The 13,085-nt window shown below is 39.3% G+C and overlaps 1 protein-coding gene across 1 annotated transcript in view; it reads left to right on the plus strand.

Moving 5' to 3' along the window:
- Window positions 1–4,275: 4,275 nt before the first annotated feature.
- Window positions 4,276–13,085, plus strand: part of LOC101474186 (prickle-like protein 2) — a 63,793-nt gene continuing 54,983 nt past the window's right edge. Inside the window, exon 1 of the mRNA XM_014412816.4 lies at window positions 4,276–4,520. The gene's annotated coding sequence lies outside the window, so the exon portion shown is untranslated. The remainder of the gene's footprint in view (window positions 4,521–13,085) is intronic.

A 13,085-nucleotide genomic window follows, 5' to 3' on the forward strand; every position in this document is an offset into this window, starting at 1 on the left:
GGTAAGTAAGAAGAACTGGCTTGAAAATCATTAGCAAAAGGCCCAAATTTAAAATGTTTGGTTATTTTTGGCATTATTTGTTGTGTTATTGTAGGGTACATTGATAGGTACAAAAAAAAAGGGGCAAAGGACAATTTGTTCACTGAACTGCTAAACTGACAGGGGGCAACTAGACAGCATTGGGTAATTCAAAAGCATCCAACTTGAATTTATGCAGCAGACGTCTTAGACAAGGGCCTCTCTAATGAATAATACACAAGATCAGCCTCCTTATAAATAGTGTATGACTTCCAGAAACAGAAGCATGCACTGTTACTGCCTTGGGTTGTGCTTATTTGTAAAGTGGAAATGGCTTGGATGAAGTCAAGGTCAACATTGAAAAATAAAATCATCGCAACTACTTAGTAAGCAAGTATTTACTAAATAATTTCTTACAAAGCCAGTTCGTTCTCTTGCACATGTCCATTTATGAATTTCTCATGTATTTTTTCTTTGAGAAAAAGCTTGGCTAAAACTCAAGAAAGGAAGCATTTAGACGTGTTGAGCCACCCTCAAGTGTCATTTATAGTCTCATCTGATAGTAGCATTTATCTGACATACTTTTTACAAATCTTTGACTATATGCCCCAAAGCATCACAGCCTTATTTGTTTCGCTTCTTTTTTGCCTATGAAGATGACTGTGGTTTTTGGAGGACAAATGTGTGGGCTGAGTGTGATGCTCTCTCACTCTGCCCACAGGAACTCTCTTGCTGAGTGACCGGTAGAGAGGAGGGAACACTGTGACCAGGACATGGCACATTCCACACCTCCAGCTCCCACAAACATTCACACTACAGGGTTACACATCATCAGGCCCGTAACGGCAAAAATAACATCAGCTGGTGTCAAGCATGTCAAGATTCATTTTGAGTTAGTGACTTAGTAATGATGAAACATCTTAAATACTAATTAATCTCTTGCAGAGCTGCAAGAATCAGTTAAAAAGTATTATTAAGTATTTTCTTTAAATAAAAATGGGAAAGGTCCTGTCACAAAAATGCATCATTTATTCCCATTTCTTCAGCTGAATTCAACAATTTAACCAACAATTTTATTCCCAAATATCCATTAGAAAAAAACTTGGAATATTTAAAGCACTGTGTGCAGTGCATCCCTTAAAGATTTGAGTAATCTATGGAGGACAAAAGACGTAAAACTACTTACAGCAGATGAACTGTGTCTGAAAATCATGCCCTTAAGATATTTTAAAAACATCCAGCAGAGACCTGACGCAGCACCCGAGAGAAGCAGACGGCCCTTCACGAAGATCTCATGAGAAATGGTCTCAGTGGGTTTGAGGTATGCCAAATTACACGAGAACTGGACACAAAATCACAGGCTGTCAAGCTTGTTAGAATTGTACTGTCTTTCCATATAAGTCTATTTTTCCCTAGCAAATGATACAAAATGAGGAGTGACTTTTGTTTTCTCGTGTGCAATTCTGCTTTAGATCTATAAATCACCAGAAAACAAACAAAACATGCATAAAACATAATATTTCTCCTTTATTCGAGTAACAGTTTTGACCATAAACACATTTTATAAAACAGAAAATCAGTAAATGCTGCCAAGACTGCTGCCTGATCAGTGTTTAATTTTTACATTTTCTTTTGGCATGGAGATCTATGTGGTAAACGATACACAGAACAGTGAAATAAACAAAGGGTTGTTGCATGAGATCATTTTTTCAAGGTTGCGCCACAAATTCGTTATAAGACCATTTGCAACCAGTGATGTATGAGCGCTCTGCCGGGATAAAATAATGTTATTTATCTTCTGCAGGAGAAAAGAGAGCAGATAAACAACCTAAAGAGGTAATTATTTGTCAAAATCATGGCTGATTACTTTGCGTACCAGAAGTCTGAGCATCTTTTGCTTCTAGGCAATGAGTGGTTTAGTGACGGCATCTTGGTCAGTAAACCACCCATCGTGGCACATTTCCAACCCCACTGGAAAACAGACTCTGAAGCTCAAAGCGTTACAAAAAGCAGCCGAGTCTCTGTCGCAGCACAAGCCTCCAGCATCTTTACCAGCAGTGGGAGCTGTTTTGCCTTCAGTATACTGCACGACATAAATTGTTCATGCACTGCATTATTATTGATTCTACAGGAATCAACTGAAGCCACATTTGCATCTTGTTGCTGAATTAGTAGCAGCATACCAGGCTGGCAGTATCTGAGGGCTGCCTCTTTTTAATATGCTATTCCCAGAATCCTAGTGTATTACAGCTGACACATGTCTGTGTTCAATCGGTGTCTTTTATACCATCACTGCTATTATTGTGTGGCACTAATGTTTCTCAGATGAACCTCTCAGACCCTCCCTCTTGACAACAAAGACTGTTATTTGTCAGGAAGAGCATCCAGGCTCAATAAAACATCGAGAGGATGAGGTCAGAGGTGTTGTTGCAGCTTCATTCACTGGAGCCACGGAGGAAATCAAATCATACAGCATCAACACCATCTGCTCTCACCTGAAATTGTCAGGGGCTTGTATCTATATTTACATTCGTGTATAGCTATCAATCCTGCACGTGCCTATTGGTTAGTGAAAAGTATAAACAGTAAGCACCACCACAACTCGTACTTCTATCACCATCCTCCGATTAGCCTCATTTTTTGCCACTCTTCCTTTCTGTTTCTTTCGATTGTTCTTCAAGTTTACACACACACACACACACACACACACACACACACACACACACACACACACACACACACCATTCTGTCTGCCGTGACGTTTCTGTGACTCTTTCTTACCACCCATTGTTCATGTTTGACAACTGCAAAGAAATTAGCAGTCTTTGGCATGATTCATCATCTTTCAATCGACCGGTTGCTAAGGTGATGAATCCACAGAGTATGTGCAGAGTGCTGAAATCCTGTGTGGAGTGTGCGGAGAGCAGCATCTTCACTTTGACACACATACATGTGGAGGATAAAGGACTAAACTACCAGGCTGAACTTGGTTCTTACCTCTCCTGGCTTGACGTTTTAGGGTTCAGAGTCCCAGATGCTTGTGGTTAAACCTCTCACTGTGAGCACAAATGTCGACCCTCATCAGCAAACACTTCCAGACACACACACACACACACGACACCTCCCACGCGCTCATCTGCACACGATCACACAAGAACCGCTTCAAAACCACACATATTCATCAGCCCTCTCTAAACTCCTTTTATCATATCTCATCATTCATATGCTAAACAGCCGCACAAAATTTAGAGCTGTGAACTAAACCGTGGCAGCTATAGGTAAACGCCCTGGTCAGGATTGATTCCTGCTTGTGCTGTTTTTTGTTATTATTATTTTTTCCTCCTTTGCTTTTGGTGCACCGTTAAAGGGCCACTTTGTTGATGGGTGAATCTTTCTAGTGTTCGCACTTCGCATGACGCCAGGTAGTCAAACAGGGACCTTAATCAAACACGCCTGATTGCTGGACTTATTCCAGACTACTCATGAACAATGCGCCAGAATCAGCCAGTATTGGCAATCACAGAACCAAACACAAATGAAAAACGTTCCTCTGTCCAAATTTTCCAAAGTACACGCCCCTAATGCGTAAGCCAAGCTGGCAGCTGAATACAAATATCAAAATTGATATCCAGAATTGTGACACTTCCAACTCAAATGTGCCAGCATTTAAATGCAATTTCCCCTACCTTGTCTGGCAACAGTAGCCACATCAGAACTGGATTTTGAGGCCAATACAAATATCATTACCAGCAGCAACACAAACACTACTAATAAATGGAACTGAAAGAGTTATTAGATTAATTAATCAAGAGATCAGTGTTTCAGTGATTTTATAATTAATTTTTTAAACAAAATTGACCACAATTCAGTGTTATTATAATCACTTTTTGATCAAAAGCGAGTATTTTAGACACCCAGTCCAGTCCAGGTCAGACATGAAAGGAAGGCTTTACCTGAAAAGCATTCATACATATTTATTTTACCATTGTAATGCCGCAAAGGATGTCAGCAGAACCAGCTCTCATGAAACCTTTTGAAACCCAAATTATTAAAGCAAAATGTTAATTGTTGCTTTTTGTAGTGCTAGTAAGAGAGTAGTGAAATTACATTAATAAATAATACATACACTGTATAATACAAAAACATATGAGGATCACTGGCGTGCACAGATAGAGACGAGGTGGTGCTGAAGCACTTGCCCTTTTGCCCTCAGTCCAAAAAAGTGCCCTTTTGAAAGACGTGATTTTTTTTTTTTTAAAGCTGCGCGATTTAAAAAGGTGTGAAAATAATGGCTTGATTTGTGCCCCTTCTTCAAAGACACCCGAACCCTGTCGCTTTTTCACTGTCACCGTGTCACGTGAACACGCTTGCAGTTCATTTGTTGTGAGGCGTGTAGCAGCGGCATGACACAGGACTACTTGGAGTAGGCATAGTAGGCTAACTATAGCGACTGGGAGCCACGGCGGACAACACGGCAGCTCTTTCCCTTCCCAACCAGTCAGGTAACCCATGAATCGAGTGAAATTATTCTGTTTGCCCTCTAAGACCAACCTGCAATTGTTTTGTTGTGAAGTAGCCTGTCAGAAACTGCACATGACAAACTTTGCCAGCTTACCCCTCCATCCATCCATATGGATAAACAAAAAAACGACACATTTAAAATGTAACCTAAACCATTTAGGCAACCCCACTCTCCATCAATTCCGACCTTTTTGCATACACTATTGAAAATATCACGTTATGCTATAGGCTAAGGCTACATGCCGTTAGGCAGAGGGCTCTTTTGAGCCCATTTTTCGTTATAAATTTTAGGATGATCTCACGGAAATCTGTGAATAAATACAAAGTTTTCAAACTGAAGTCAGTGACGGGAAGACATCACACTTTTTAGAGATGGAACTGCAGAAAAACCTAAAACCTTGACATGATTATGAATAATAGAATTATGGACGTTTCTCCGTTTTTGTGGATTAGCCTTTCCATAACTAACGTCAACTACTGTCCTACTTTGGTAAGATTGAAATTAATGTCTTTGACTGTCTTTAGTAGGTGTCTCCTGTGAGAAAGTTAGAACACCGTCCAACTGTCTAAAGATGCAGTCTTTAGCCTAACTGGTTGTTACTGACTCAGCGATGCTCGCAGACATTTACGCACTGTGTTGTGACCTGATTGTGACAGAACAGTGACGTTGTTATTGGTAGTTTGAAGGGTACGGTGTTGGGGGTGTTAAAAGTTTTGAGAAGCACTGGTTAGACATGTTAATTTTTTTTGGTGTAACATATTGGCAACATTAACACATTAATTTGCTAAAGGAAAAATAGGCAGTTCCCAATTGCCTGTGAAAACGACCATTCTGCCCTGTTCTTGTAATGACCACAGTCAGTCTTATTCGTTCTCATACATTTTGGTCTATTTATTTACTAATTTCAGCAAGCATAATGCCTAGGAAAGAGAGGCTGAGAAAGGAGAAAATAAAAGTCAAATTGCATTTAACCTGTGCGATTTTTTTATTATACAAAGAAAAGGTTTTCCACATATGCAAAAAGTGCCCTTTTTTCCCCCTGGAGCACTTGCCCCCCAAAATGTCTGTGCACGCCACTGATGAGGATACTTGGCAACCATCCTAACATTTCACTCAGTTTTAAATAAATAGTCTGCCACCACCAAGCCAGTGATTTTAAATGTTTAATAAAAGAGTTTACATAAAGTATCTGGGATATTCTGTTGAGTCGTGTAATTCTTCTGTTACTGTTAGCAAGAGCATCCAGTAATAGGTAGCAGAAATTCAGTAGTACTGACTGCTAAATATCTGGTATTATACCAGCCATACATTCCACAGACACATAAGTGTCTGAAAAGACAGCAAGATCAATTAATGATGACAATAACAACTTGTAACAGAGCTTTACAACGGCTTTTTGAAATAAATAAATAAATATATAATTCTCAATGGCCTCTGTTGTTTCAGGATTGCTCTTGTTTGTTACACGCATACACTGTTATGTTCTCAATAACCTCTTGATGAACATAAAAAGACAATATTACGTCCCCACTGTCTCAACACAGAATAACATTTCAGCAACATTTCAAATGTGGTCCCGTCTCCTTTGCTCACTGCATTATAAAAACATGTTTTTCATCAGGCTGCGGTGATATGATAGAAACTAGAGTCTGTAGTTTCACCTGAGCATTTTTTTTAAAAAGAATATTGCTTCAAGTGATCACATTCGAGACTGATGAAACATCCCCAATCCTGACAGCAATACTAACCATAAACTAGGCCCTTTGCGAGCCACATCTTTTTAAGTATATATTTATTATTTCTGAGTGTTTCCTACATGACGAAAGCAATGAGCCCCTATGCTGTACTAGTCATCAACATGATTATTCTTTGTTCAAAACAAAATTCTTTTTATGCGCCGCCGATTAATTTTGGTGAACCAGCATGCTTGTGAGTTTTGAAGGCATTAATCATTGAGCTCATAATGTGACGTGAACAGGGGAAAGTGGGCGAAGCTGAAAACATTTAAACCAGGATATGCATCAGTGGAGCTGCCTCCCCAAATTTGTCAAGTGTGTCTCCAATTTAGAGAAAGAGAAGGGGAGATCCAGTTTCAAACATGTCAGAGAATTAACACAATTTCCAATTAAGGCTTTTATTTCCCTAATGAGAGGGAGGGACTAATAGAGACTCAGAGGCAGATCAGCAGATGATGGATTGGACCCCTGTGGGGAAAGGCTAGAAAAGCTTTGCACTTCATCTCTTTGGCAACTGAAGTTGACTCCTCTACAAAAAATGACTTGTAGCTAGTACCTTGATTTATGGATCTAATGTTTTGGGGATGTATTTTCCTTTAGGTAACTGTGAAATTTTTTAAGTATTTCACTGTTCTAAATACCAGAGGAAACACTATAAATGATCAAACTTGCGTTTCTTGTCAAGAGGAGTTTGTGTTTTAACTCGCTGTTACTAAAGACTCCAGCAGATCTCTAAAGGCTGGAAATTCTGACAGCTATATTTGAGGAGCTCCGGCTACAGCCTGAGAGTTGATTGAAGTGCGCTAGTTAGACAGACTTCCCCATAGAAGCAGCAGCACCAGAAGGCCTCAGGTCTGTTTATTGAATTACATGGGGGGGTCTGATGATTGGCATAGCATTTGGCCTGCAGAGAAAATGACTGTGAGAAAGCAAAAAAAAAAAAAAACATCAGGTGGCTTCGCCCACATGGTGATCTAATGGAGGTGAGGAAAAGCAACAGTGCTCCAAAACTCAAACACATGATCAAACTAATTCCTGCTCAGCCTTAAAAAACAGCCTCAGTATAGATATTTAAACTATGATTTTAGGTTCCTCAATAGCATATTATCCCCAGTGTTCAACTTAAGATAAATGCAGTTTTAGTTATAAAACAGACTCATTACTGAGATCATTTATCAAACTAAAGCTTCTTCAGTATTTCAGATAATTAATACTGAATGTCGTTGAGTCCTCACAAAATAAGGAATTAAGAAAGAACACTTTCAGCTCCAGGACTTTATGATTAATGAACTAACGCAAACATGATGATAATCATTGTTTGTTGCGCAGTCATATAAATTGGGGGCTTACGTATGTTATCAGGAAGATTATCACACTGTGCTAGCTTTTTTTCTGTTGGCCGGGATCTGGTTATGCAGTTTGCTTCTACCTGCTACACACAGCTGCTGCTGTTTACGCCTCCTCCTGCCCAACCTCCTGCCCCGTATTCTGGTTTCTTATTAATCATACATTCTCTGGTATTCTGTGCCTTCTGCATTATGTATATGCCATATCTCAGTGAATGTGTCTGCTGTTCTGTTACCCTGTGCATTTTCTACTGTCTGAATGCAGAGTGGAACATCCTTTTTGTTCCATCAAATATAAAGCCATTTGTAACTACAAATGGCCCACTCTTCTTCGATGCAAGTGTTTCTAAATTATTGAATCCTTGTGCTTGTTGACAAAGGACATAGTGAAATGTAAAATCAAGAATAATGAAATGGAAGGAGAACAAATAATAGACATTTACATTTCGTTAACCAATCAGTATGCAGTTTGCATTGAAAACTATAAGCGGAAAAGGGGCGTGTATTTCCTGGATTAGCCACATAATAATCATTTTCAAACATGAAAAGGAAGCAGCTGCATGGACACATACACACATGTGCTCAAAATATCCTCCCTGCCTTTGAAGATCATTTCTAACAAGAATGGATGAAGTTTTCATTTCAAACTACACTCTGACTGCCTTCTAAAGACAAATGCGCTTACAGAATGCTTCACGTATTTACGTCTGCTGACTGACTACAAAGTGGGATCAGATTCATATTTAATGTTTTTCTGGACTTTATACAGTAAGTACATCCTTACTGCTTCCACAGGAATCACGAAAATGTTTGTAACAAACTTATAAGGCACTAAAATCACCTCACTTAACTGAACACAGACATTTTAAAGAAGCTAACGACGGCAAAAAAGATAAAGATAAAGCTACCCAGAGCTCAAAGCCATCCAGTAGCCAGCAGCCTCGGTATGAGCAACCAAAGGAGTTACAAAGAAACATTATGGAGGTGAATAAAGAAAAAAGAAAAGGATTGATGTATTTTCCTGGTTAAGTTATAAAAATGCTGGGAAATGATGTAAGTACCAGACACATAGCAGCTCATTTTCAGTATTTGTACCTCTTCCCAGTAGCAGATCACTTTTTTTTTCTAATTGAGAGAAAATCATGTAACTTGCTTTAGTTTGGGGAAAATTGTAACATTTTTAAATCATCTTTAGTAATTTTTTTTGTGAAAATATAATTCTGTATTTGTTTGTATTTGCTATAAGTTATAGTTCTTAAACTGTAGGAAACTAAACGGAAGAAAGAAGAAGAGAAATAATAAGTTAACATAAACCAGTGACACACACCAGGGCCTGATCAACCCTGGCAGAGCCTCCTTGGATGAGGGTGTCTAGTGATACTGGCCGACACATATGACTCCAAGGTCCACTACTGACGATGTGTCCCAAACTGGTAGAGTGTCTGGGCTACCTTTCCTCATAACAGCCATACTCAGCTCCATTATGTAGGACACAAGCAGTGAAAAGAACTGTTTTCTGTCGCTTACATTGTAGATGCTGACGTTGCCTCCACACCTAAATGGTAAAATGAGTACAGTCAGGGGTGCAGCAGGTGGGGAACCCTAAGATCTGTGTAGTGGCTCCGCATTGGGAAAAGAATCACAGCTCACAATAATTTCTATTATGAGCTGATCAGATGACCTGATCAAGTGACAGAATTACACAAACGAATTCAACAAAATGTCAGCAGCTGTTTCACAGACATCTTGGCTTATTTTCATTTCCTACATCGACACTACATAGTTTATACTATCTTTATCTAATTGATATAAAGTTGGAATCCAGGGAATTAATCTAAGCATCATCAGCTTAAATGCAAATTGATCTCTGCTACACTTAATGTGATCTAAATCTGACCATGAGCACCACATCCACTGTGCATCAGTCCAACACAGTGCTTTACTGTCAATTCACCACAACACTGCAAACTAAAATGTTTATCTTGCACTAAGCCACCCAGTATTTTCATGCAACATTTGAATAACACAAAGTTATTATAGTTTAGTTTGTTTTGCAGGATATTTTGAAAACATGAAAATACACAATTTATCAAAACACTTTACATACAGATCTAATATGTGATTAAAATTTCAGTTTGTCAAGCACCACTGAGTAGTCCTTGCCTTTAAATATATCCTCCTCTCCTGTACTGCCTGTCTTGCTATATCTTTCTCAGTCTCAGTGTGAAGTTCTCTTTCTTTTCTCTCTCTGTGAAATACAACAGATAGACCTGTAGCTAACAACACACAGTGTTACAAACTCCACACAAACAGTTTGTGTGTTTTGCTGATAATTATTTAAGCTGATGGAAATGTTGCATTTGAAATTATCTGACACTTAAAAAAAAACATCATTCCCTTCTTTCTTCTTCCTCTTTTTTAACAATAGCTAGATGCTGAAGTACCGCAAACATAACTTAAGGGCACCTGAACTACTTTAACCCCTGAGTATAAATACTATAAAATATACCATTAAACATAAAGCAGAGCCAGTTTTGAACATGTAAGGAGTAGAAAGTACAGATATTTGTTTACAAATGTAAGGAGTAAAAGTAGAAAGTTAAGTAAAGTACAGATACCTGAAAATTCTACTTACGTACAGTAACAAAGTATTTGTGCTTTGTTACCTTACTTTCTTCCCACCTCTGGTGACCACTGGTGAGCATTCAGTTGTGTGTTGATACAATCCCAAGGAGGAAAGACATCAAGAAGTATTGTAGAGAGAATTCTTGTAGAGAAGCAGTCCTATCAATCTGGGAAGGGTTTTGAGGCCGTTTCCAAACAGTTTGAAGTCCATCACTCTACAGTGAGAAAGATTATTCACAGGTGAAAAACGATAATATAGATAAGTGCCAGTCTTCCCCAGAGTGGACTAACCAGCAAATTCACCTCAAGGTCAGACAGTGCAAGGCTCAGAGAAGTCGCAAAAAACCCAATTTCACATCTCAGACTCCTCAGACCTCAGTTAGCTTTTTAAATATTAAAGTTCATGACAGTACGATTTAAAAAAAAAAAAAAAAAAAGGTTCCACAAGCTTCCACAAAAGGTTGCCAGGAGCAAAAAAAAGAGAGAGAGAAAGAAAAAAAAAAAGGAAGGGGCAACAATTTAGCTCACAAGCAGGTTACCATTGTTACGTTTCGGTGTTGTCAGTGTTTTGTTTTTGCGTGACTGTCATGTGTTTCCTGTTTTATTTTGAAGGTCTGTTGTTATCTTAGTGTGTTCAGTTTACGTTTCCTTGTCTCGTCAGGTCTAATTTGCCCCAGCTGTATTTCCCTCCTGTGGTCCATTCCCTGATTGCTCCTTCTATGTATTTAAGCCCTGTGTGTCAGTTGGTCATGGTCGCGATCTCCCCCGTGTTGTAAATAGTTTGGTGTTTTGTTGTAAATAAATAGTCTGTTGTAAATAGCTGTGAATGGGTTTGTTAATATTTTCGTTTGAGACACCTTCGTTTTGGGATTTTGGTGGAGAGCTTTAGTTTTTTTTCTCGTGTGTTTTTTTTCTTATTTCTATTTTCATACGTTGCACGCCGGTTGCCTAGGCCGGGGTGTAACACCATATGTCGCAAGGCTGAATGCAGTGGCTCAGGTTCAATTCTGATCTGATCTTTTGCTGCACGTCTTCCCCCACACTCTCGCTCCGTGCTTTCCTTTCTCTCTTTACTCTGCCATCTAATGAGCTCCAGAAATGCATTAAAAAACATAGCAGTATAGCTTAGGTTTGCTAAGTTGATTAAAGCACAAGAACAAGTTCCTTTGGATACAAGATCAAAGTAGAAATATTTGTTAATAATTCACAGTGCCATGTTTGACACAAACACCTCATGTCAAGTGTGAAGCACGGTGGTGGAGGGGTGACGTTTTGGGCTTGTGGATCCACAGGTCCTTGCTGCACCTTGCAGATACTGAGTCCACCATGAGCTTGGGATGCACCAATCCAATATACATCCAATATACATACGTACGATCCTGACCTTTATGTAATATAAGTCTTTTGCATGATGGTGGCAGTGTTTTTTTTTTTGTTTTTTTTACATGTAATTGATCCAGGCCTCCATGCTATGAAGAAAAGTGTACCATACCAACACATGCTGGCAGTGGTTCCTGGAGGATGCTGACTGTAATGAAACTGGATGAAATCACTTCCAAAGTAGGTCCTGCACCAAAAACATCCTAGTGATTGATTTGTTTGCTGACAGAGTGGCCTGGTTGCCTGCAGTTTTTCATGTTTGTCTTCAAACACTTGCTAACTACTAGCTGAGCGGTAGTACAAGTTGAAAAAGTGCTGCACAAACCAAAATTGAAGAAGGTTCATCGTCAAAGTAAAAGAAGTATCTCAGCACTGCAGCCAACATATTTGCAAAGGTGCAACTCTCACTTTGTAGGAAAAAGGTCTCCATTTGTATGTGTCAGACTTTTCACAGTTTTATTACAGCTCATAGATAAGCTGGACAGTGTTTGTAGGCAAGTCTGTCACTTCCATTCAAACCACAGCAATATGTTAACAATCAAAGCAATCACAAGGAGGTTTCTGCCAATCAGCTGAGGGACAAACATTTGTCCCTAGTTCTCAGGGGTCACTGCACGTTCTGTAGGCCTAAATGACGAGGGCTTAGCAATCATTTTCCCAGCAACCTCTATCAACAATTGTTATCCAGTCAGGGAGTATATATTTTTATCCTCATGAACAGAGGTTTCCAACCTACACTGTAACCATGATTATCACACAAATGTCCAGGATGTCTAAAATCTTCCAAAATTGTGGACAGTTAACAAGATGCATGTAGGTAATGGCCACGTGCCTGCAGAGCCTCGATGTGGGTGTGTTTGTGAGTAAGATTAAAGAGGTCATGTATAAAACCTGCACAGCATCTTGTAGTGTCCGTCATGATTATGTTTAACTACTAGTGAAACCTTTAAGCCTGCTTATTTTTTAGACAAGACATAAAGTAATATGCTGTGCACATTCACTCATCCTCACAACTTCACATATAAACACATAATTGGGCTCCTTCTGTCTCTTCCTACTCGCACACTTAATGACAAAGCCCATATTAGATAATTCCTCTTAAATGATGTTGCCAAAAATATGATCACTAATCCGTGTGAGGCTTGGAACAGAACTAAATAACCAAAATGCTAACGTGATCATACAGTACACAGTTGCGTAAGTGCTGGAACTCTCACACACAGAGTGGTTAAGTAAAGCTGTCATTCACCCTCTGCTGCTATGCAGTTTAATCTCCGTACTTTCAGCTTTGTTTGTTGCTCGTCTTTGAACCGACTGGCACAACACCGCTCCAAAGCTCTATGTTCATCTAGGAGACAGAGCTCCTCACTGTCTGCTGAAGTCTCTAACAAATCATGGCCAAACAGTGTGCTCATGTCTGCTGAGCTCATGGTCTTACAGAGTACCAGGCGGCCCAGT

This window comes from Maylandia zebra, linkage group LG20 (genome assembly GCF_041146795.1).
Source record: "Maylandia zebra isolate NMK-2024a linkage group LG20, Mzebra_GT3a, whole genome shotgun sequence".
In the NCBI taxonomy this organism is placed as follows: Eukaryota; Metazoa; Chordata; class Actinopteri; order Cichliformes; family Cichlidae; genus Maylandia; species Maylandia zebra.